The sequence below is a fragment of the Stenella coeruleoalba genome, assembly GCF_951394435.1.
Source record: "Stenella coeruleoalba genome assembly, chromosome: 5".
NCBI classification, from domain to species: Eukaryota; Metazoa; Chordata; class Mammalia; order Artiodactyla; family Delphinidae; genus Stenella; species Stenella coeruleoalba.
This window is the reverse complement of record NC_137150.1, coordinates 46,182,506-46,208,006: the sequence shown is the minus strand read 5'-3', so window position 1 is coordinate 46,208,006 and position 25,501 is coordinate 46,182,506.

The window sequence follows — 25,501 nt, the reverse complement described above, 5'->3', positions numbered from 1 at the left end:
CGGGCTCAGGTTCTGCCCAGCCAGTTCCTAGCAGTTTGATCCTGGGCAATTTTCTTCCTTTTTCTAAGTTGTAGAAATGATGGTACTTCTTATTTTTAATAGGGGTTAAATAAGATAGCACATTTTACAGACAGAATAATGTCTGGCATGGGATAGGTGCTGATGGTGTCACCATATCATCATCACCATCACCATCATCAGGGAGTAAGGATTCGTAAATTCTACGGGGCAATGGAATTTTACTGGGAGATTAATCTGAGAAGAAAGGGAATCTGAACTCTTTACAATATGAAATCCATGAAATATTTGAAATATTCCATTGCAATTGGAATCTTTCAGTGACAAGAGTCATTGTGAGCTTTATTAGTTTCTTAACTAGCTTTTATTTTCTACATAGATTGACCTACCAATCTGTGTTGCTATTTTTAAATTTAGTAAATGGTGTACTCTGTTGTTTGAACTTGACGTGGAATTTGCAAAATATCTAAGTTGTAGTATTCCCCAAAATTTATTGATCAGATATAAAGTGCTTTCCAAATTCATCATACGTTTTGCTATGGAAATAAAAGAGTAAGTTAGGTCCTCTGCTCATACAGGGCTTACCATCTAGAAGAGGTACAGATATAAACAATACCACAAATACCACTTCAGGGTAATAAGTGCTAAAATAGATGTATGAGCAAACTTTGCAATCACATAGAGGATACATCAAGTAACTCTGCTTGGGTGAGTCAGAAACAGAAATACAAAATTACCTGCGCCATTCTATGAGTTTGCACTTCATTCTTTAGGGAAGAAAGGAGTGGCAGTATGGGGAGTGAGAGGAGTTCTAACTGACACATCATTATAGCAAAGTGTAAAAGAAAAGAACACAAGTTTTGAGGTCAAAAGCCCTCAATGTGCATAGGTTTTGATATAACTTGCTTTATTACCTTGAAAAAAAGGCCCTAATCTCTGAGTCTATTCTCTTAGCTGCATTTGGGAAATGTCTTGCCTAGTTTATGTTATAGATTATTGCCATAGGGGTCAAATTAAATACATGTTATATTAGTCACAGTATCAAAATGCCCTGCAATCTCAGTGGTACACATCCAGCACAAGTAAGGCTCTGCTCTACACAGTCATTGGGGAATCAAGCTGAGGGTGGCTATTTTGTCTTCTAGATAGACTTTTTGGTAGGTGTGGCAGGCAGCTTCTAAGATGGCCTACTAGAATACCCATTTTCTGATATTCATGGCCATGTGAAATCTCCCCCGCCTTGATTAACTTCCCTCTAACCAGTAGACTGTAACAATGTGGAAGGCATGACACTTTGATTATTGGGTTACAAAGAGTTGTGGCTTTTGTATTACCAGTAGACTCCCTCTCTTCCTGGCTTTGATGAAGCCAGAGGCCCTGTTGAGAGATCCACATGGGTGGCCTCCAGCCAATGGGCAGAAAAAGACTGAGGCTTCATTTCAACAGCCCTCAAGGAACTGATTTCTTGCCAGCAACCACAGAAGTGGGATTAGTAGTGGACCCATCACAAGTTGAGCTTTCAATTGGGACCCCAGTCCTAGCTGATATCTTCACTGTAGTCTTGTGAACAACCCTGAAACAGGAGACCCAGCATCAGGGGGGATTCCTGACCCACAGAGACTGGGAGATAAAGAAATGTGAGTTGTTTAATGCCACTACATCTTGGGGTGATTTGTTATATAGCAATAAATAATACAGTAAGGGAAGAGGTTACTGGCATATTGAGTTGTAGGACTTAAATCTTTCCTGGACGTGACATGGGTCCTGTCTACTGAAAGCTCTTTTCCACAGCTAATCACAAAGACCGACCTGACTGCAAGAAACTAGGGAATGTGGAAGAGTCCATAGAACGTTTGATGTGCAATGCTTTCTCTGTCACAGAGAACAGGAAAGCCACACACACACACTGAATTTTTAATGAGCATATCCTGGGCCCCATCTTACTCTATATGTAACCATTTAAGTAGGAAGCTGATATAATCAGTAACCAATGATCTTTTTTCTTCTCTATTTTCAGCAACATCATAAGCTTAATCCAATGTAATGACTGCCATTAACTGCATATGATATTTAAAGATTTCTATGTTTATTAGCAAACTGCCATTTAAATTTTATTTTCTCATAACACTACTTTGAGTTACATAAGTACTTTCACCCATTTTAAAGACGCTGAACATGCCTCAGGGGGTTAAAGATTCTGCTCAGGTCATAGAGTCAGGTAGCGAAAAAACTGAGTCTTAAACTTAGACCTTCTTCCACAAAATCTTGTACTTTCTTCTTCATGAAGGATATATTTTTATTTGCTGGTCATTTTTTTAGTGGTAGATTGTATAGTGTAGCCTTCCAAACAGGATGTATGCTTACCAAAGGAAGCCACGCTGCTGAATATTAAAATTGCTAGCTTGGATGTGTGGTGTGACAGATGCTCTAAAATGATGGCTATTATGACTGCAATCTTTAGTCAAAAGTGCAATTTTAACAGAAGCAGGGCTGCAGTAATCCATGTTTAAATATAGAATTAGTAAAACAATATCCATATATAAAGAAGGCTCACGGTCCACTGCTTGCACTAGGAGAATTCTTGGATTTTATTGCTGGACCAGACTCTAGCTTGCTGTGAGACATTTGGTTTCACACTTGATTGACATGTACCTCGTCAATCCAGATGGAAAAATGGGGAAAATGCCAGAACTCACTGAAAACCAGATGCTGCATCTGAGCTGTGATTTCCTAAGTAAATGAATTACAAAACATTGTAGAAAAAAGCATGCTTTTGAAATATTTTGGCAAGACTCAGTCTTGTCCCATATTAAAAAAAATTAAATTTAAATTAAAACAAATCTATATATTTGAGAGTGAGAAGTCGTAAATCCTATATGGCAATAATTTGAACATAATGGCAATTGCAACTCAAAAATGAAGGGACTTTTTCATTGTTCTTGAGCTCCTTAGTGAGACAAGTGTTTATTTAACATTTGCTTTGGCGGGGAGGGGTAAACTTACTGCCAGAAACTGCCTTTGTGGAGGTACTTAGCAGGTGCTAACATATATAGAAAAAAAAGACAATTAAGACACTTAACGTGAATTATGTACTATTAATCATTAGTAAATGTATTTCTTAACCAAGAAAAAAATGAGCAAATCTAATTCAGAGAATAAAGGAAATCTATTATCTTCAACAATAGAACTTTAAGAAAATTTTGCGCTTGGAGATCACACAGAGGATAAGAACAAACACTATGCCAGTGTAGAAAAGTCCATCATCAACAAGTGACATGAAAATCTAGCTGCTCTTATCTTTCTCATAATTACACTGGGAACACTGGAATGTCTAGTAAATGGAGAGGAAAATTGTTGCACATAATGGAAATTCAAACCACATGAGTTCCAGGACTAGAGGCGTGATGATCGTGACATGCCAGACTGGACAAAAATAGTAATACCACCTACAGTTTGAATTACATGATACCAGCCAGAGATTCTGTGAGGAAAAAAGTAGGAGAAAATTTTGTTCTCAGGGCAGCTGCATTGGGCTTAGAGTTCCAGAGTGAGCTGATATGGAAATGGGAAGCTGGTGACGGCTCAGGAATATTTTCAGAGTTCCTAAGAGATCATAATATACTAGTTTAGAGTAACATGCTATAGAAATTCGTAAATCACCAAAACACAATTCTTTTTGATTTCCATTCTCTTTTCATGTGAAGAACCAATCTCGTTCAAGCCACAGTTCTCCGTGATCTACCCTGTTCTATACCTAACTTATACTCTACATGAGACAAATTAAATTTTGAAAATGCAAATCTGATATGTCATTCACGTGCTTCCCATGGGGTAAACTGAACCCCATTACCATGACTTTTGAAGCCCAGTCTGGTCTCCTCTTACCTTCTCCATTCTCATCTGTGACAAGACTGTCCCGGCCACTTCCTCTTTCTTTCCAATCACTCTGACTTCCCCATCCATCTTCCATAATTTCTCTCAGCCTTCTCTCCTCCACTGGAAATGCTTCATTCTCTGCTCTTGCACAACGCAAGGTGAAGGCTTCTTCTGGCCTCCTAAATAAGGTCAATCTCTTTTCTCAAAATCTCTTGTAACACTTGAAAGTACTTGTCATAGATGTGAGTTGAAATTCATCTGCACGATTTAAGTAACATCTTTAAGCCTCCTCTAGATTCTGGCTCTATGAGCACTGTGTCTTTACCGCCTACTCAATGTTACTCAAAAATATTGGTTGAAAAACGAATAAATGAATCGATATAACCATATGTAATACGGTATGTTTGAATAAAATGTGAAACGGATCATAGGACAGTAATTATGCAGGTGACTCAATAAACATGATTTGGGAAGAATCTCTTTAAGAATAATCATATTTTCCAGTTGATGTATGGTTAATTAGGTAGCACAAAGGAGGAAGCTAAATTATTTGCTTATCAGTTAAAATCTACAGGCAGCGTTAGAGAACTGCTTTAGAAAAAAACCCTTTCTCCCTTAAAATGCTTTATGTAGGTGTAGCGACAAGACTGCAGCCCATTTTTATCTTCTTTCCACACCGTGTCATATAGTGGAAATAGAAAATGCTTCATGTTTGGTGTTATGTCTTGTGGGAACTGTATTGCTGATTATATCTAAAACACACACAACAATTCAGACACCAACTGTGCAAGACATAATAAATACCTTCCCTCAATGGAAGATGTAGCTTGTTGTGAAAATATATATACCCCTCCACTAGGCCAAATGAAACGTGGGGTCCCTTTGTTACAGAGACCAGATGGCACTGATTTCTTTCCTATCCCTTGCCTTACTTTACAGAGCAAAAATGTCGCCAGTGGTAACCAGAGCCCTGATCTCGGAGAGAGAGAAGTTATTTGAAAGACTCGTTTACCTCAGCTTGTGTGCTCCTAAACCCTTGTGGCCAACCTAGTCTGAAGAATGCAAGGATGCTTAAACTTACTGAATAATTATTTTTTTTCCTGCCTTTTAAAAAGGAGTGTATCTCTTGAGAAGACTCCCGGGATCCTGACAGCCATAATGAAGTTCAATTTTATTTTTCAGAGGATGCATTTCCTTTCTTTCCCTAGAACTTCTCTCTTCACTGGTCCTAATCATAGAACACAATAGCCAGCTGCCCTGTCCCAAGAAGTTCTCCTCAGCGATAAGCCTGTCCTCTGCTTTATACCTGACATTCACACAAGTGGGTCCTAAACAAATCCCTAGGTCTCGCACATGTTCCTGCTATATTAAATTCTAAGTGTGTATCTCACGATTAATGGTAGAGAGAGGAACATGGTGTGGTAGTAAGACCACCGAGCTGACCATCAGAAAATGTGGGTTCCCGTTCTGGCTGTGGTAAGTTCACCAGATAAAGTACTTATTTCAGCTCCTGACACAAAGTAAGAAATGAATGATCATGAGCTAATGTAAGTATCACTTTATTTGTCTGTAAAATTACCAGTTTTACTTCAATGACTAAAACACTGTAATTCTTGCCAATAAACCAAGGAACCTGTGGGAGATAAGTGAACTGTGCCAGCTACTGACAACTAGAGAACTTGTAGATTACTAGCAAGTGGTAAACAGAGGGGAACATCCTTCAGTCAGTTCAAGGTGATTTTGGAAATCAACAAAATGAATAAGAGGAAATTATTTTCCTCATAAACAAATTAAATTAGGCAACATAATTTAACCTGGGGTTAAGTATTAGGAAAGCTATAAACAAACTTAGTAACTATATATAGACAGTCATTAGTTGTATACAACCTGTACATCTTCTCTCACAGGTTTTCATAGCCACAGTGACCGGGAATTTGTATCCCTTATGAGACAACCTCTTCCCCCTTGAGTGCCTCTGCCACCCTGGTCTTCTTTAAATTTCTCAAAGGTATATAGCTTCTTTGATGCCTTTCCACATGCGAATCTCCCCTGCCAGGAAAATCTCTCTCCTACTCACAATCATTCTCCCTACCTAATTAATTCCTACTTACCTTTCAAATCTCAGCAAAAATGTCACTTTCCCTAGAAAGCCTTTTCAAATGACCTCAGACAAAATCAGGTCCTCTCACTCTGGGTTTATGGCTTCTTATAATTTTCCTTCATAGTAATTACTTTTACTTTAAAATGTACACCTGATGATCATTTTATCACAGTCTATTTTCCACTCCTCTGTGCAAGACCGAAAGCTCCATTAAGGCAGGGCCCCTGTCTGTCACGCTCACCTTGTCATCCCAGGATGCCTTGCCACAGGGCCTGGTGGATAAAAGGCACTGAATATGTATTTGCTGGGTAACAGTATGGATGAGTTTCAGAAATCAAGATAATAATATCTGAGTACCTTCATATGCTAGCGTTTTGTATAACTGCACACTGTCACATAGTACTTATATATTTTAATTCTCAAACTGAAGAATAACTAAGTGAAGTCTGAGGCCATAACCATTCTCTAAACCAAACATGGACTCTCTAGTTCAGCAGTGGCTTTCCATACAATGTGTACAGGTGGTAACTTGCATTGGCTTTTATGTCTTTTGAAGCTCTTATGTTTTGAATATTTATGAAATATCAGTAAAATGTGACTTTTTGGATCACAACTGAAGATCTGACACTCAGAGGGATTCGCTGACCTTGCCAGATAAAACTGCAACGTACGAGGTAGAAGTGAGAGGACATTCAGATTCCCCAATGCCAGTTCATATTGCTGACTTATGCAGTCCCCCGAAGAGAGAAGACTGCCTGTCAGAGCCCGACCGACCACGTTGGCCCGAGCCAGGTTTGGAGTAGAGGCCAGAAAGCAGGCCTTTGACTGGAGAAATGCAAGAGGAGGCAGTTCAGAGAAGGGGGCCCCAGGTAGCCCCCTGAGGAAGCAATATCTAAGTATGAGCAAGGATGCAGGATCAGTCACATATTAGAAATGAAATAGGGGGTTCAAGTATCAGAATAACTGTTGAACCAGGGTGCCAGAGGAAATAGAAGTGGGAAAATAAGGGGTGTAAATAGAGTCAATGGGGAAAAGGCAGGCACAAGTAGGTTTTGGAAAGTTTGTAAAGTTTGTAAGTTTGATTTTGCTTGTTTCCTTGGGTCATATCTGTTGGATTTTCCTAGCTCTTGACCTGCCACATACTTGTGCCAAGCCTGGCTCCGAGAATTCCCAGTCATGTCCTAGAAGCCATTTTCTGTGTTATATGTGATAGTCATTGAAAAAAGAGAAGCTGAATCACATAGATGACTCCTAATTTCTGCATGATTTACCAAGTCCTATCTCACAGGTATAAACTTTGCATAGAGTCTTAAATTGGATTTATTATCTAGTGATCTTTGAAAGGGAAGTTATACAAATTCACTGCAAACGGGTTTTAAATTTTATAGTGAACAGTGAAGTAGATCAGTTGTCATAGAATCAGGATCTCAGTCACTGTTGTGAAGTTTAATGTTCCTTTAATAAATTTCAATAGTGAGATGCATACTGTAATATCACAAACCCCTCATGAATCCAACCCTAACATCAACATTTATCAGCATTCCATCATTTGTGCTTCACTGACTATTTTCTTTAGCATTTTCTTTGGGATTGCCCTGGGATCTTTGCTATGACCAGTGCTAAATGTGAGTGGAGCAGCCCTGTGAAAGGGGACTTCCTTCTATATTGTGCAGAATGCTCCAGTGGGGTTTACTGGAATGAGCACAGTGCCTCTTAGATGAAGGCAGGATTAAGGGATTTTCTTCAAAAGAAAGAGCCTCTGATATATAGAATCATGTACTTTTTTTTTTTTTTTTTTTTTTTTTGTGATGCACGGGCCTCTCACTGTTGTGGCCTCTCCCGTTGTGGAGCACAGGCTCCGGACGCGCAGGCTCAGCGGCCATGGCTCACGGGCCCAGCCGCTCCGCGGCATGTGGGATCTTCCCGGACCGGGGCACGAACCCGTGCGCCCTGCATCGGCAGGCGGACTCTCAACCACTGCACCAGGGAAGCCCTGAATCATGTACTTTTGAAATGTGTGATGCCAGGAGCAGAAAAAAGCAAGGGTGTTGCTTTTGGCGAAGCAATATCCTCTCTAATAAACACCAATTCTGTGTATTTAAAATAATACAACAGGAGGAATCATACCCGTTTCTAAGAATTAAATCTGTTCCTGCAAAGCTAAACACAAAATCCAAATTCCAAAAGTAATGCCTTTTGTGGAGGGAAAATGTTTCTTCTATCTATCTATCAACTATCTATCCATCTATTATCTATCTATCATCTATCTAATCTCTCTCTCTCTCTATCTATATCTAGTTATCTACGTCTAGCTATTTTTAAGACAAATCTCTACTGAGCCCTTTAGGACATCACCATTCCAAGGAATAATTTCCATGTTTTTGGATATCTCACTTCTACGTTCACTTTGCCAGTGAACACAGAGCATGGTACGTAGCAGGTGTTTTGTAAGTGTCAGCTGAAATAATTTAATTTGTTTTCTTGAACTGAAATTCCTTTCTTTCTCAAATGATTGCCCCAACACTTGCCAGACTCCTTACTATCCTATCAAACACGACCATAGCATGCAGTTACATTCTCCCCCATACAAAACAACATGATGGTGATGGTGGTGGTGGTGATGATGATGATGATGACAATGACAATGTCATAATCCCCTTTCCCCTTGATCTGTTTTGTAAGGCAAGTACAGACAATGAGAAAGTATTCATAACACAGGATCTTTGAAAGATTCCTTTCCACTAATACAAAAACTTTTGTTGTACTGCTTTACATAACTTTACTACCTCTTCGAAGTCACACAGATCTGTCATTGTGGGATATGTTGAAGTCCTGGAGGAAGGGGGGCTGTTTCAATATGTTCCGCTCAAAATGACATTTTTCTCTTGAACATCGCTGCGTGGTAGTGACCCTGACAAAAAAGAATTATTTCCATTCATGTTCTTTTTAATGAGGTGTAGGTGGAATAACTTATGGACGCTAGAACATAGAAATTAAGATCTTTTTTCTCTCCATCACTCTTTGTAGTCAGAGGAGATAGATATTTGGTTGAATGAGAAATAAAAGAAGGTCTCATTTATAATTTATTTGATATGGAGATCAGGACTTATATTATCCCTGCTCTCCCCCCAGCTCTAAACCCAAAGGGTTACTTGTTCAAATTATTTTAAAGTGGACAGGGAATTAAAAAAAAAAAAAACTATAGTAATCTGTAGTAATGGATCGCAACATGTAGAATGAGACATTTTGAAAAAAGCGGTGAAGACAAGTGATTATTTATACTTGATTACAAATGCTGATTTTCTAAAAATTCAAGTATTCACTGATCCTCATGAAGGAAATAATTACTTCTATTTGCAATTAACATGACTAACTTTGCTTGGAAAATTGCTATTAGCTAGATTTTTCAGGAAGCACAAGTTACAAGCTTCTATAAATTAGGCCCACTGAGATTTTTAGGGTACTTATTAAAAAGATTTTGTATTGGAAACATTAAACTTATTTCTTAAAGCTGGGAATTTTAATGTACTTTATGTTAGAGTATTAAAAAAAAAGAAAGAAAGCTCTTTCATTTTGATTTTTCTTTCTGTAGATGTCACTGTAGCACAGCAAAATGAAAGAATACTTTTCTTCTGAAAATGTATGACTTCTACATGCAAATGAAAGAAAGTGGTAATTTGATTTATTATGCTATAGTCGTCATATCAACAATAAGGTTTCCAAGCCACTAGCAGAATAAATTATTTTATAGATTTATTTGCTTGGCCTCATAAAATGGACCAAATAGAAGATACTTTTTTTCACCCGTGATTATGCGGTAATTAAAAAATGTAAAATGTAAAAATTACAAAGAAATTATGCATTAAATTCACATTATTAAGAAGAGTTCAAAATGAATCATGTGAAAGTAATCAATGTTAAAAGATTTAATGAAGATTTGCTGCTTACAAGAAAGCATTGTTGCTTTAAGTTTAAGTATTTTCGATAATTGGTTTCCAGGGTCTGTACTATGATTTGCGTAAAGTTGTTCCAAATTTACTCTTCAAAGGGGCTAAGACATGCGGCCTTCACTCTTTCTGTATGCCCTTTAAACACTCTTCAGAATGACCTCCTCACAGAATCCTGGAGCTCCTGCTAATAGACATAGTGTCTTAGAATCCTCTGCATATGCAAACAGCTTGTGCCATTCTTAAAAAGACTTCCAAAAAGTAGCTTGAACATATTAGAAAATGAAGCATTGCCCTGGGGATGTTAGAAACTTATTAGACATTCACAATCACTATTCCCAAAATATCATTGTGTAGTTTAATTTTCATTGCTATTTTTGAGCTGCTTAGGTGTCTACTTGGGATAAGCCTGTCCTGAATGTGACAGATCTGGTTTTCCCCCAGTCTCTTTACTTTTATTAAAACTTTATCCAAAATTTTTGATTTGCTCAAATTGCTGATGTCATGAAAAAAAGACATACCAAACTTCTTAGCTTAGGCAAGGGAAGCTAAAACCTACCATGCAGTCCCAGGATAAAGTATTTTGTATCCATCTACCACAGACACATTTGTTGATGGAGAAAATTATCGGTGCTTATAAAAAGCACCCTTTTTCCTTTGCTTTACCGAGAATGGGTTTCCTCTCACTTTGTTTGTATTCCTCTGGCAATGTTATTTCTTTCCAAAACCCATAGGCTGTATACAGCCAAAAACTGGGGGAAAAAAACCCTAAACTTACACTGAAAAATTACTAAGCAAACCACAACATTCAACTGGATTTTCTTATTTGAAACATTTGAGGAAAATATAGCTCTAATTTTCTGAGCTATGTGCAGTGGGGCACTTTCTCTGACAAATTCAGATGCATCTGCTCCATTATTACTCACGTTTTATACCCTTATAGACATTTCAGAGAGTCAGCAAGTGGAAAGAGCATATTTCTCCCTTCAAATGATATTGTCCTGATGTCATTAAGCAACACGGTTGCCAAGTAGTGCTGCTTCTGCATCTCAGTCCAGCTGTAGACTATGAGTGTTCTCTTCTTTTTTATTTTGTGTTATTCAGGTTACCATTGCCTCAGAAGAAAGGAAAATCGACTTTGGGATTCATGACAGCGTTACATATACCCAGGCATTACAATAAACATCCTTCCTATACTGTGCTTGTTTTCTTGTTACCTGTCAATGCTCTCCTTCATTGCATTTGTATCTTATTTTCAATAGCATGCTCTTAGGCAAATTTTCCCTATTATCTTTCTGGACAAGTCAATCTATTTTCATCTTCTCCTGTCACAGAAAACAAATGGGCAAATTTTCAAAGAACCTTACTCAGTCTCGCTCTTTTTTTTCTTTACATTTTCTATACAATTTTTGATTATAAAACCATGTCTTTTATTTCTTAATTGAACTCACAAGTGGCCACATGTGCTTTCCCAGAGACAGACAACCTGGGGCTATAATTATTTCTGTGACATAGGTGGGAGATTTTTAAATGCAGAGGGAAAGTTGCCATCTATTTTTTTTTTTTTTTCAGTACGGTTTCCTTCAGGTCTTGGGGAAAAACTGTCGTGATCAATGCTTGTCAAACTGGAATGTACCAAACTATCACCTGGGGATCTTATTACAAGATGTGCTCTGATTCTGAAAGTCTCTGGAGGGTGGAGGCCTGAATGTCCCTGTTTCCACCCAGCTTCCAGGTAATTCCCATGGTACTGATTTGCAGACTGCACATTGGGTAGCTGGCTCCTGGAACATTCCTATCCTGCAGGTCAAGAAGCTGAAGCCTAGCAGCTGAACAGATGTACCAAATGTCTTTTTTTGGTTTGGTACTTGATCTGCTTAGAATTTCAGTGTCCCAAAGCAAGAAAAGAAATGAATTTTCCCATGCAGGTTACATAAGAGATGGATGTCAACTTTCCTGTGCTTGGAACCCACCCATTCATTTTTCCTTTCTCTGTATCAGTGGTTTAGGATTCTTTCCTCATCATGAATGTTTCCATGTTTATTCATCAATAAAATTGACATAGAAGAAAATCAAAATACAATATCTTTGACACTCAATACTATCATTTTTTTTAAATCTGAGAGACAGAGACAGAGAGCAAATTTATCTTCCACTTGATAGCAAAGGCAGGAATATTTTAACACCAAGAATTCATCATTATGTTTTAGTATAAGCTGTTTATTTTTTTAAAATATGAGCTTTCCAATAGTAAAGTAAATGAAATAAGATATTGATTGTGCAGCAATTAATTTTCTTTGATGATTCATTTTGCTATCAGGGAAAAACCGGTAATTTAAAGGCATGAATGTTGTTCTCAGTGTCAATTAAAGGAAACGATGTCCTTCTGAAAATAAAAAAAAGGAGGAGTTTCAAGATGGCAGAAGAGTAAGACACGGAGATCACCTTCCTTCCTACACATACATCAGAAATACGTCTACACATGGAACAACTACAGAACACCCACTGAACGCTGGCAGAAGACCTCAGACCTCCCAAAAGGCAAGAAACTCCCCACGTACCTGGGTAGAGCAAAAGAAAAAAGAATAATCAGAGACAAAAGGATAGGGACGGGACCTGCACCAGTGGGAGGGAGCTGTGAAGGAGGAAAGGTTTCCACACACTAGGAAGCCCCTTCACTGGTGGAGATGGCAGGTGGCGGAGGTGGGGAAGAAGCTTTGGAGCCATGGAGGAGAGCGTAGCAACAGGGGTGCGGAGGGCAAAGTGATGCCGACCAGCACTCACCAGCCCAAGAGGCTTGTCCGCTCACGCGCCAGGGCGGGCGGGGACTGGGAGCTGAGGCTTGGGCTTCGGTCGGATCCCAGGGAGAGGACTGGGGTTGGCGGCGTGCACACAGCTTGAAGGGGCTAGTGCGTTACAGCTAGCTGGGAGGGAGTCTGGGAAAAGTCTGGAGCTGCCGAAGAGACAAGAGACTTTTTCTTGCCTCTTTGTTTCTTCATGCGGGAGGAGAGGAGATTAAGAGCGCTGCTTAAAGGAGCTCCAGAGACGGGCGCGAGCCGCAGCTATCAGCGCGGACCCCAGAGACAGGCATAAGACGCTAAGGCTGCTGCTGCAGCCACCAAGAAGCCTGTGTGCGAGCACAGGTCACTATCCACACCTCCTCTCCCGGGAGCCTGTGCAGCCCGCCACTGCCAGGGTCCCGTGATCCAGGGACAACTTCCCCGGGAGAACGCACAGTGCGCCTCAGGCTGGTGCAACGTCATGCTGGCCTCTGCCGCTGCAGGCTCGCCCCGCACTCCGTGCCCATCCCTGCCCCCAGCCTGAGTGAGCCGAAGCTCCCGTCAGCTGCTCCTTTAACCCTGTCCTGTCTGAGCGAAGGACAGACGCCCTGAGGCAGCCTACACGCAGAGGCGGGGCCAAATCCAAAGCTGAGCCCCTGGGAGCTGTGCGAAAAAAGAAGAGAAAGGGAAATCTCTCCCAGCAGCCTCAGGAGCAGCGGATTAAATCTCCACAATCAACTTGATGTACCCTGCATTGGTGGAATACCTGAATAGACAACGAATCATCCCAAATTGAGGAGGAGGACTTTGGGAGCAACGATATATATATTTTTCCCCTTTTTCTCTTTTTGTGAGTGTGTATGTGTATGCTTCTGTGTGTGATTTTGTCTGTATAGCTTTGCTTTTACCATTTGTCCTACGGTTCTGTCTGTCCTTTGTGTTTTTAAAATTTTTTTCATAATAATTATTTTTTATTTTCTATTTTAATTATTTTATTTTATCCGCTTTCTTTCTTTCTATTTTTTCTCCCTTTTATTCTGAGTCATGTGGATGAAAGGCTCTTGGTGTTCCAGCCAGGTGTCAGCGCTGCGGCTTTGAGGTGGGAGAGCCAAGTTCAGGACACTGGTCCACAAGAGACCTCCCAGCTCCATGTACTATCAAATGGTGAAAATTTCCCAGAGATCTCCAGCTCAACGCCAAGACCCAGCTTCACTCAACGACCAGCAAGCTACAGTGCTGGACATCCTATGCCAAATAACTAGCAAAACAGGAACACAACGCCACCCATTAGCAGAGAGGCTGCCTAAAATCATAATAAGGCCACAGACACCCTAAAACACACCACCAGGGCTTCCCCGGTAGCGCAGTGGTTGAGAGTCCACCTGCCGATGCAGGGGACACGGGTTCGTGCCCCGGTCCGGGAAGATCCCACATTCCGTGGAGTGGCTGGGCCCGTGAGCCATGGCTGCTGAGCCTGCGTGTCTGGAGCCTGTGCTCCGCAACGGGAGAGGCCACAACAGTGAGAGGCCCGCATACCGCAAAAATAAAAAAAAATTAAAACATACCACCAGACGTGGACCTGCCCACCACAAAGACAAGATCCAGCCCCATCCACCAGAACACAGGCACTAGTCCCCTCCACCAGGAAACCTACACAACCCACTGAACCAAACTTAGCCACTGGGGAGAGACACCAAAAACAATGGTAACTACGAACCTGCAGCCTGCGAAAAGGAGACCCCAAACACAGAAAGTTAAGCAAAATGAGAAGACAGAGAAACAGCAAATGATGGAGCAAGGCAAAAACCCAACAGACCTAACAAATGAAGAGGAAGTAGGCAGTCTACCTGAAAAAGGATTCAGAATAATGATAGTAAATATGATCCAAAATCTTGGAAATAGAATGGAGAAAATACAAGAAACATTTAACAAGGACATAGAAGAAGTAAAGAGCAAACAAACAGTGATGAACAACACAATAAATGAAATTAAAAATTCTCTAGAAGGGATCAATAGCAGAATAACTGAGGCAGAAGAACGGATAAGTGACCTGGAAGATAAAATGGTGGAAATAACTACTGCAGAGCAGAATAAAGAAAAAAGAATAAAAAGAACTGAGGACAGTCTCAGAGACCTCTGGGACAACATTAAATGCACCAACATTCGAATTATAGGGGTCCCAGAAGAAGAAGAGAAAAAGAAAGGGACTGAGAAAATATTTGAAGAGGTTGTAGTTGAGCATTTCCCTAATTTGGAAAAGGAAATAGTTAATCAAGTCCAGGAAGCACAGAGAGCCGATACAGGATAAATCCAAGAAGAAACACACCAAGACACATAGTAATCAAACTATCAAAAATTACATACAAAGAAAAATATTGAAAGCAGCAAGGGAAAAACAACGAATAACACATAAGGGAATCCCCATAAGGTTAACAGCTGATCTTTCAGCAGAAACTCTGCAAGCCAGAAGGGAGTGGCAGGACATATTTAAAGTGATGAAGGAGAAAAACCTACAACCAAGATTACTCGACCCAGCAAGGATCTCATTCAGATTTGATGGAGAAATTAAAACCTTTACAGACAATCAAAAGCTAAGAGAATTCAGCACCACCAAACCAGCTTTACAACAAATGATAAAGGAACTTCTCTAGGCAGGAAACACAAGAGAAGGAAAAGACCTACAATAACAAGCCCACAACAATTAAGAAAATGGGAATAAGAACATACATATCGATAATAACCTTAAATGTAAATGGATTAAATGCACCAACCAAAAGACATAGACTGGCTGAATGGATACAAAAACAAGACCCATATGTATGCTGTCTACAAGAGACCCACTTCAGACCTAGGGACACATACAGACTGAAAGTGAGGGGATGGAAAAAGATATTCCATGCAAATGGAAATCAGAAGAAAGCTGGAGTAGCAATTCTCATATCAGACAAAATAGACTTTAAAATAAAGACTATTAGAAGAGACAAAGAAGGACACTACATAATGATCAAGGGATCGATCCAAGAAGAAGATATAACAATTGTAGATATTTATGCACCCAACATAGGAGCACCTCAATACATAAGGCAAATACTAACAGCGATAAAAAGGGAAATCGGCAGTAACACAATCAAAGTAGGGAACTTTAACATCCCACTTTCACCAATGGACAGATCATCCAAAATGAAAATAAATAAGGAAACACAAGCTTTAAATGATACATTAAACAAGATGGACTTAATTGATATTTATAGGACATTCCATCCAAAAACAACAGAATACACTTTCTTCTCAAATGCTCATGGAACATTCTCCAGGATAGATCATATCTTGGGTCACAAATCAAACCTTGGTAAATTTAAGAATATTGAAATTGTATCAAGTATCTTTTCCGACCACAATGCTATGAGACTAGATATCAATTACAGGAAAAAGTCTGTAAAAAATACAAACACATGGAGGCTAAACAATACACTACTCAATAACCAAGAGATCACTGAAGAAATCAAAGAGGAAATCAAAAAATACCTAGAAACAAATGACAATGAAAACACGACGACCCAAAACCTATGGGATGCAGCAAAATCAGATCTAAGAGGGAAGTTTATAGCAATACAATCCTACCTTAAGGGACAAGAAACATCTCAAATAAACCTAACCTTATACCTAAAGCAATTAGAGAAAGAAGAACAAAAAAACCCTGAAGTTAGCAGAAGAAAAGAAATAAAGATCAGATCAGAAATAAATGAAAAAGAAATGAAGGAAACGATAGCAAAAATCAATAAAACTAAAAGCTGGTTCTTTCAGAAGATAAAAGAAAATTGATAAACCATTAGCCCGACTCATCAAGAAAAAAAGGGAGAAGACTCAAATCAATGGAATTAGAAATGAAATAGGAGAAGTAACAACTGACACTGCGAAAATACAAAGGATCATGAGAGATTACTACAAGCAACTCTATGCCAATAAAATGGACAACTTGGAAGGAATGGACCAATTCTTAGAAATGCACAACCCTCAGAGACTGAACCAGGAAGAAATAGAAAATATGAACAGTCCAATCACAAGCACTGAAATTGAAACTGTGATTAAAAATCTTCCAACAAACAAAAGCCCAGGACAAGATTGCTCACAGGCAAATTCTATCAAACATTTAGAGGAGAGCTAACACCTATCCTTCTCAAAATCTTCCAAAATATAGCAGAGGGAGGAACACTTCCAAACTCATTCTATGAGGCCATCATCACCCTGATACCAAAACCAGACAAAGATGTCACAAAGAAAGAAAACTAGAGGCCAATATAGCTGATGAACATTGATGCAAAAATCCTCAACAAAATACTAGCAGCAGAATCCAACAGCACATTAAAAGGATCATACACCATGATCAAGTGGGGTTTATCCCAGGAATGCAAGGATTCTTCAATATATGCAAATCAATCAATGTGATATACCATATTAACAACTTGAAGGAGAAAAACCATATGATCATCTCAATAGATGCAGAGAAATCTTTCAACAAAATTCAACACCCATTTATGATAAAACCCTCCAGAAAGCAGGCATAGAGGGAACTTTCCTCAACATAATAAAGGCCACATATGACAAACCCACAGCCAACATCATCCTCAATGGTGAAAAACTGAAACCATTTCCACTAAGGTAGGAAGAAGACAAGGTTGCTGACTCTCACCACTCTTATTCCACATAGTTTTGGAAGTTTTAGCCACAGCAATCAGAGAAGAAAAAGAATTAAAAGGAATCCAAATCGGAAAAGAAGAAATAAAGCTGTCACTGTTTGCAGATGACATGATACTATACATAGAGAATCCTAAAGATGTTACCAGAAAACTACTAGAGCTAATCAATGAATATGGTAAAGTAGCAGGATACAAAATTAATGCACAGAAATCTCTAGCATTCCTATACACCAATGATGAAAAATCTGAAAGTGAAATTAAGGAAACACTCCCATTTGCCATTGCAACCAAAAGAATAAAATATCTAGGTATAAACCTACCTAAGGAAACAAAAGATATGTGTGCAGAAAATTATAAGACACTGATGAAAGAAATGAAAGATGATACAAATAGATGGAGAGATATACCATGTTCTTGGATTGGAACAATCAACATTGTGAAAATGACTCTACTACCCAAAGCAATCTACAGATTCAATGTAATCCCTATCAAGCTACCACTGGCATTTTTCACATTACTACAACAAGAAATTTCACAATTTGTATGGAAACACAAAAGACCCTGAATAGCCAAAGCAATCTTGAGAAAGAAAAACGGAGCTGGAGGAATCAGGCTCCCTGACTTCAGACTATACTACAAAGATACAGTAATCAAGAAAGTATGGTACTGGCACAAAAACAGAAATATAGATCAATGGAACAGGATAGAAAGCCCAGAGATAAACCCACGCACATATGATCACCTTACGTTTGATAAAGGAGGCAAGAATATACAGTGGAGAAAAGGCAGCCTCTTCAATAAGTGGTGCTGGGAAAATTGGACAGGTACATGTAAAAGTATGAAATTAGAACACTCCCTAACACCATATACAAAAATAAACTCAAAATGGATTAAAGACCTAAATGTAAGACCAGACACTATCAAACTCTTAGAGGAAAACATAGGCAGAACACTCTATGACATAAATCACAGCAAAATTCTTTTTGACCCACCTCCTAGAGAAATGGAAATAAAAACAAAAATAAACAAATGAGACCTAATGAAACTTAAAACCTTTTGCACAGCAAAGGAAACCATAAACAAGACGAAAAGACAACCCTCAGAATGGGAGAACATATTTAGAAATGAAGCAACTGACAAAGGATTAATCTCCAAAATTTACAAGCAGCTCAAAGTCAAAAGAACAAACAACCCAATCCAAAAATGGACCGAAGACCTAAATAGACATTTCTCCAAAGAAGATATACGGACTGCCAACAACACATGAAAGAATGCTCAACATCATTAATCATTAGAGAAATGAAAATCAAAACTACAATGAGTTATCATCTTACACTGGTCAGAATGGCTATCACCAAAAAATCTACAAACAATAAATGCTGGAAAGGGTGTGGAGAAAAAGGAAGCCTCTTGCACTGTTGGTAGGAAAGTAAATTGATACAGCCACTATGGAGAACAGTATGGAGGTTCATCAACAAACTAAAAATAGAACTACCAGCAATCCCGCTACTGGGCATATACCCTGAGAAAGCCATAATTCAGAAAGAGTCATGTGGGGCTTCCCTGGTGGTGCAGTGCTTAGGAATCCTCCTGCCAATGCAGGAAACACGGGTTCAAGCCCTGGTCCAGGAAGATCCCACATGCCGCAGAGCAACTAAGCCCATATACCACAACTACTGAGCCTGTGCTCTAGAACCTGCGAGCCACAACTGCAGAGCCCGTGTGCCACAACTACTGAAGCCCGCACACCTAGAGCCCATGCTCCCAGCAAGAGAAGCCACCACAATGAGAAGCCCTCGCTCCGCAATGAAGAGTAGCCCCTGCTCGCCGCAACTGGAGAGAGCCCGCGCTTAGCAACAAAGACCCAATGCAGCCAAAAATAAAAATAAATAAAATAAAATAAATTAAAAAAAAAAAGAGTCATGTACCAAAATGTTCATTGCAGCTCTATTTACAGTAGTCAGGACATGGAAGCAACCTAATTGTACATCATCGGATGAATGGATAAAGAAGATGTGGCACATATATACACTGGAATATTTCTCAGCCATAAAAAGAAATGAAATGGAGTTATTTGTAGTGAGGTGGATGGACCTAGAATCTGTCATACAGAGTGAAGTAAGTCAGAAAGAGAAAAACAAATACCGTATGCTAACACATATATATGGAATCTAAGAAAAGAAAAATCGTCATGAAGAACCTAGGGGCAAGACGGGAATAAAGACACAGACCTACTAGAGAATGGACTTGAGGATATGGGGAGGGGGAAGGGTAAGCTGTGACAAAGTGAGAGAGTGGCATGGACATATATACACTGCCAAACGTAAAATAGATAGCTAGTGGGAAGCAGCGCATAGCACAGGGAGATCAGCTCTGTGCTTTGTGACCACCTAGAGGGGTGGGATAGGGAGTGTGGGAGGGAGGGAGATGCAAGAGAGAAGAGATATGGGAACATATGTATATGTATAACTGATTCACTTTGTTACAAAGCAGAAACTAACACACCATTGTAAAGCAATTATACTCCAATAAAGATATTAAAAATAATAATAATAAATTTAAAAAAAAGTTCTGAAGAGAATCTGCTCTTGACACCCCCTTCCATCTCTAATATTTTCTGCTGTGGTTAGTTAGGCAAATGCTTCCTTACTCTCATGTTATTCAATGTGTATCCCCTTTAGAACGTTATGGTTGCACAATGGGGACAATTTTTTCAAATGAAGTAGAAATTTCTATTTTGGCTATGCTACATGGGTTACATTAGGACTTTGCACCCAGGGAACTTTGGTAGTTGGCATATGTCCGTTCATCAGTCATTAGCATATAACCTTAGTTCTAAAAATGAAAAATAATAAGACATTACAATTTCCAAGGTGAATAATTTGTCATAGTGAATAAAAATTTGTGCAGCTGGATCATGTGGGACCATGAGCAATGATGGAAGAAAAAGGATTTTGGTGAGTGGAAACCAACACATACAGATAAATACCATGAATGAGATGCAGTTCAAAGTTGAGGTGGCAGCCTTGCAGCAATGCTAAGGCAGGCTATGAAGGTGGGAACAGGCTAACAGAGAAAAGAGAAACCTCGAAATAGGGCCTATTTTGGCCTCCAACAGAGTATGTAGAAACATGCTTATTTAGCAATTACAAATGAACGGCTTTCCTAAGGTGGGGTGTGGGTCTTGACTTGAGCATCAAATAGATCAGAAAATGTCTCCTAATTGTGTAAAGATTTTGTGTATAGATGTGGTTTGCCTTGGAGAAATCTGTAATTTTCAATAGATCCTTTTTTTTAAAATTAATTAATTTATTTTTTTTTTGCGGTACGCGGGGCTCTCACTGTTGTGGCCTCTCCCGTTGCGGAGCACAGGCTCCGGACGCGCAGGCTTAGCGGCCATTGGCTCACGGGCCCAGCTACTCCACGGCATGTGGGATCTTCCCGGATCGGGGCACGAACCCGTGTCCCCTGCATTGGCAGGCGGACTCTCAACCGCTGCGCCACCAGGGAAGCCCCTGAATAGATCCTTAAAGTGGCTCATGACAACCAAAAATGAAGGCCCAAAACCTTATAGTAAAATGTTCACACTCACAGCATGTGGTGAAGAAACTCTCCTTGGCCCCAAATGTATTTTAACTCTGTTTTAGATTATTTTTCTGTGCAAAGAAATGTGGACAGACATATCTTGTTTTACAGAGATGAGTTTTACTTTGTGACTGAGGCCTTGGGCCTTTTCTATTTAACTTAAGATAAGCCATATCAGCTCTTAAGAAACTTTACTTAAAAATGTTCTCTATGGAAATAGTGAAAGTGTGAATTTTAGAAATGTGGAGAGAATTAATTATTATTATGACCAAGTTCTGTGAATTTGAGACATTTTACATGTGGTCTCTAAATTTACTGCAGTCAAGAAGGAGAGCTTTTATTTATACAGTATTAACATAGAAAAATTAAAACAAAGTAAAATACAGTTTTGAATAGTTTTTCTGTCTAATTATAATTAATTACCTTGATTTAGTTGAACAATTTAACTGCAAAGAAATAGAGCTCTTTCTCAATTTTAATAGCTCTTTTTCTGGACAATCTGCTCTGTGGTTTGTGTTTCTTTTTGAGTGACTCAACCCAGTGCAGTCCATTTATTAATTTATTTGTTCAACAAATATTTCTTGAAAGCTAACTACAAATTTAACACTGTTTTAAACTCTTAGTGGGTAGAGAAATTAACATTCCAATAAGTAAAATACACTGTTTCACCTCTTAAGCAGCTCACAGTTTATTTATGGGGAACACCCTATGTTAAATAACAGTATATGGCAGAAAGTATATGATTGTCATATTGATGCTACAGAAAGAAAGTGTAGTAGGATTTCACAGCAGTGCTGGAGCCCTGCAAAATGGTTCCATGAATTAGTGAGGAGTTATGCTACTGTTTGGAAAATGAAGAGCATCTGATCACCATGTGAAATGTGTATTCTTTATTTCTCTGTTGTTTGCTGATTATGTTTCTTTCATAAATTACCAAACTTTCGTATTTCTATTTCCGAATCTGGTGTGAAAGGGGCACCAAGGGCCTCCTTATTCCAGATGTTATGAGTGATGTTCAGGGAGTTGATTGCATAACAGATCCACAATGGAGATGGCACCTAAAATGCTGCCATCTTCACAGGATAAACTGGAAATAACTGCACAAGGCTTTTGTACTTCAGTTTTCTCACCCACAAAGGGAAGACTTCATTTGTAATTGGACACACACACACTACTAACATCTAGTTTAACTCCATAATAAAATCCATATTACTAGGGCTTCCCTGGTGGTGCAGTGGTTGAGAGTCCGCCTGCCGATTCAGGGGACACGGGTTCGTACCCCAGTCCGGGAAGATCCCACATGCTGCGGAGCGGCTGGGCCCGTGAGCCATGGCCGCTGAGCCTGCGTGTCCGGAGCCTGTGCTCCGCAACGGGAGAGGCCACAACAGTGAGAGGCCCACGTACTGGGAAAAAAAAAAAAATTCCATATTACTAGAGTGTCATTTCAGTTACGATCAATGGATTCTTTTGCCTTTTTTGTTTATTTATTCATCAGTTAAATCCACAACTAACTTTTGAGTACCTATGTTACTGGGCACTGGGGATAGAGGTGACTAAGTCAGGCATATCTCTGCTCTCATGGACCTCAGCTTTTAGTTAGAAAAAATGTGATAAGCATAATTACTCTGGATGAAGAAAAAGAGAATACTAGGTTACAGAGTTGGGGATGGGGATAGAGTTGGGAGACTGGTTTCGATAGTTTTTTAAAAGACATGTCCCTGAGGGTCCTAGAATAGAGGATTCTTTCTATATTTTCACAGGGAGATCTCTGAACTGGGTGGTGGGCACAGATGCTTAAGTTTTAAGGTAGCTGAAAAATAGGCTGAAGAGCTGGTTAAAATAACAGATTCCTGAGCCTCTTCCTGCGTAGACTTCAAATCTCTGGGGATGAGGCCTAAGACTCTGCATTTTTTTTCAAAAAGCACACCAATGATTCTCATGCAAGTAGTTCATGGACTGTAGTTTGATAAAACACTTGTTTAAAATTGTCATAGATCTTGCCATTTCTGGTGACTTCTTTTTCTACCATTCAACAAATCAGTGACCCTCTGAGTAACTGAGGCAGGATACTGCAGGACTGATTCGTGCCTTTGAATAAATAATTTTTTAAGTTTTCCATTTGAATAATTCATGAATAGAAAACTCCTTTAAATACCATTTTCATTTGCTTTTAAGTGTGGGGGTTTCCTTTACCTGTCTTTTCCTGTTCTGAGTGCCAGAATCCTGTATTTTTAGGCGATAAGCATTCAGTCCTGATATCTACCAGTGGTAATACATCAAGGATTTGAGGAATATGCAAAACTAAAGAATTATTTGAGTATGACTGAACCCACAGTGACATGATATGCATTTTTCAAAAGTGGGTACATATACCTTGAAAATTTTAAATAAAATGCATTAAAGATGGTACCTTGTGAATTTCTATTCTGTTAACTGTTGCATATTCTAGTCTTGGCTAGAGACTAGTGATATCACTAATTTATAAATAAATTTTTTTTTTCATTTCATCCCTACCCTTTTCCCCTAGCATTCTAATATTATTCCCTCCATATAATCTATGGTTTTCTAAGAGGAGTTATTTCCACTCAAGGTAAGAGTATGTATCTTTTTCTAGGTGGATGAAGGTCTTTTACTGGGAACTGTTGTAGGCTACCACTAATTCAAGGTCCCAGTAATTGAGACATGAAGAAGTATATTTCTTCTTACCTGATAGGTTCCTGTTTTCTCCCAAATGTCAGGAAGTTCTTTCTCCTTCCAAACCAGTGTATCTGGGTGGGGTTACTCCTTCCTTCCTCCAGAAGCTCTTTCTTTCCCACCTCTCAATAGAAACCTAGGCATTTACAGATTCCAAGGAAAATAAGATTGGTTCTTTTGCAAAGTAATAGGGGAGTAGGAAAGAGGTGAACGTATTTAGCCAAAACCACACAAGTATGAACAACAGAAGAAAACAAAGGGAAAATGTGATAAAGCCTGAGGAAACTCAGCCTGATTGGGAATCATAGTCCTTAGAAATAAAGGCATACGCAGTTTAACACCTGTAAATTTGCACATACGTTGTAGTATAGAGGATTAAAAAAATAACAAAAAGACAGCCTTGCATTAGAGAAATATGTTTATTCTGAAATGGTATATAAACACTGAAAAATAAACTAAGGGAAGAGAAAAGTTATAACCTTGACTTTTGTATTAATTCAGGCTGGGTTAGAATATTACCACAAAAGAAAAATAGACAAAGAAAAACTGCCCATCTGGCCTAAGAAATCCTTTTGCACACTGGTGAAACAATGTCAACATGAAATGTATTTACTCTTTTTGAAAAATGTCAATGCACATTATGTTAATTATCTTTACGTTTGATTTGATGTTGAAATCTAAGCTTTTTGTAGACTCAGGTTATGGTTGCTGTGTGGCTTATTTGCCTACCTGAGATAGGAAGGAGGCATGGCACAACCTTTAAAAGCATGACATAGCCTGAGGACACAATATAAACTGGTTAGAAACAAATAGGTCCAAGATAGTGGACAAGTCGACTTCCATTAGACCTTGAGCCTCAGTATACTCATTGTAACACAACAACATTGTAATATATCAGCATGACACACCCACAGGCACCATGACAGTTCCAAGGCTGACCACAAAAGGTCAAAAAGTGGGAAGTGGCCCAATTCCTGGAAATCCCCATCCTTTCCCCAAAGTAGCTGGAATATTCTTCCCACTCATTAGCCTATGAAATTACCCACCCCTATAAAAACTGACAACCCCATACCCTGGTGCCGCTCTCACCTTCCGAGATGGTCCACACTCTGTCTGTGGCATGTGTTTCTCACTGAATAAACCTTCTTTCACTTTACTATGGCTCACTCTTGAATTATTTCCTGTGCAAAGTCAAGAACCCACACTTGGCAGCCATCCCAGGGACGTGCTTGAGACCTGGGACATGACCATCCTCTTGTGCCCCACTCTCTTTCCTGCAACATACTGATACAACATGGTTGTTGGTGCATGTTGTTTCATTGCAGTGGACTTTACAGTAATCATTGACGAATTACGTCATGCCTGACAGAGCAGATGATCTTCAAGAAACTCAAGAGAACACTATTACATCTTTTTGTAATATCAGAACATTTCCTCTTGTTGAAGTTGAACAGAAAGAAACAGACTAGGCTAGGGAAAGTTACAGTTTGAAATCTTTGCACAGAGTAATGGAAAGACACAATATCTGCTACATTACCCAAATTTGATGGATAACAATATTTCTAAGGGATTAAGAAATATGTAATATTTATATTTAAGAAATGACCTTGCATTATGTACTGAATTTGTGTTAGACTTTTTTGACTGAACAAAATTTATGAGAAGCAGGAATTTAAGGAATTGATTTTTCTATTTCTTGAAAGCAACAAAACAATGAAAGGTTATACGATTACTTTATCTCTGTTCATCCCAGCAAGGCATTAAATACTAGTCAGCTTAGAGGTATTAATCAGAAATATAAGT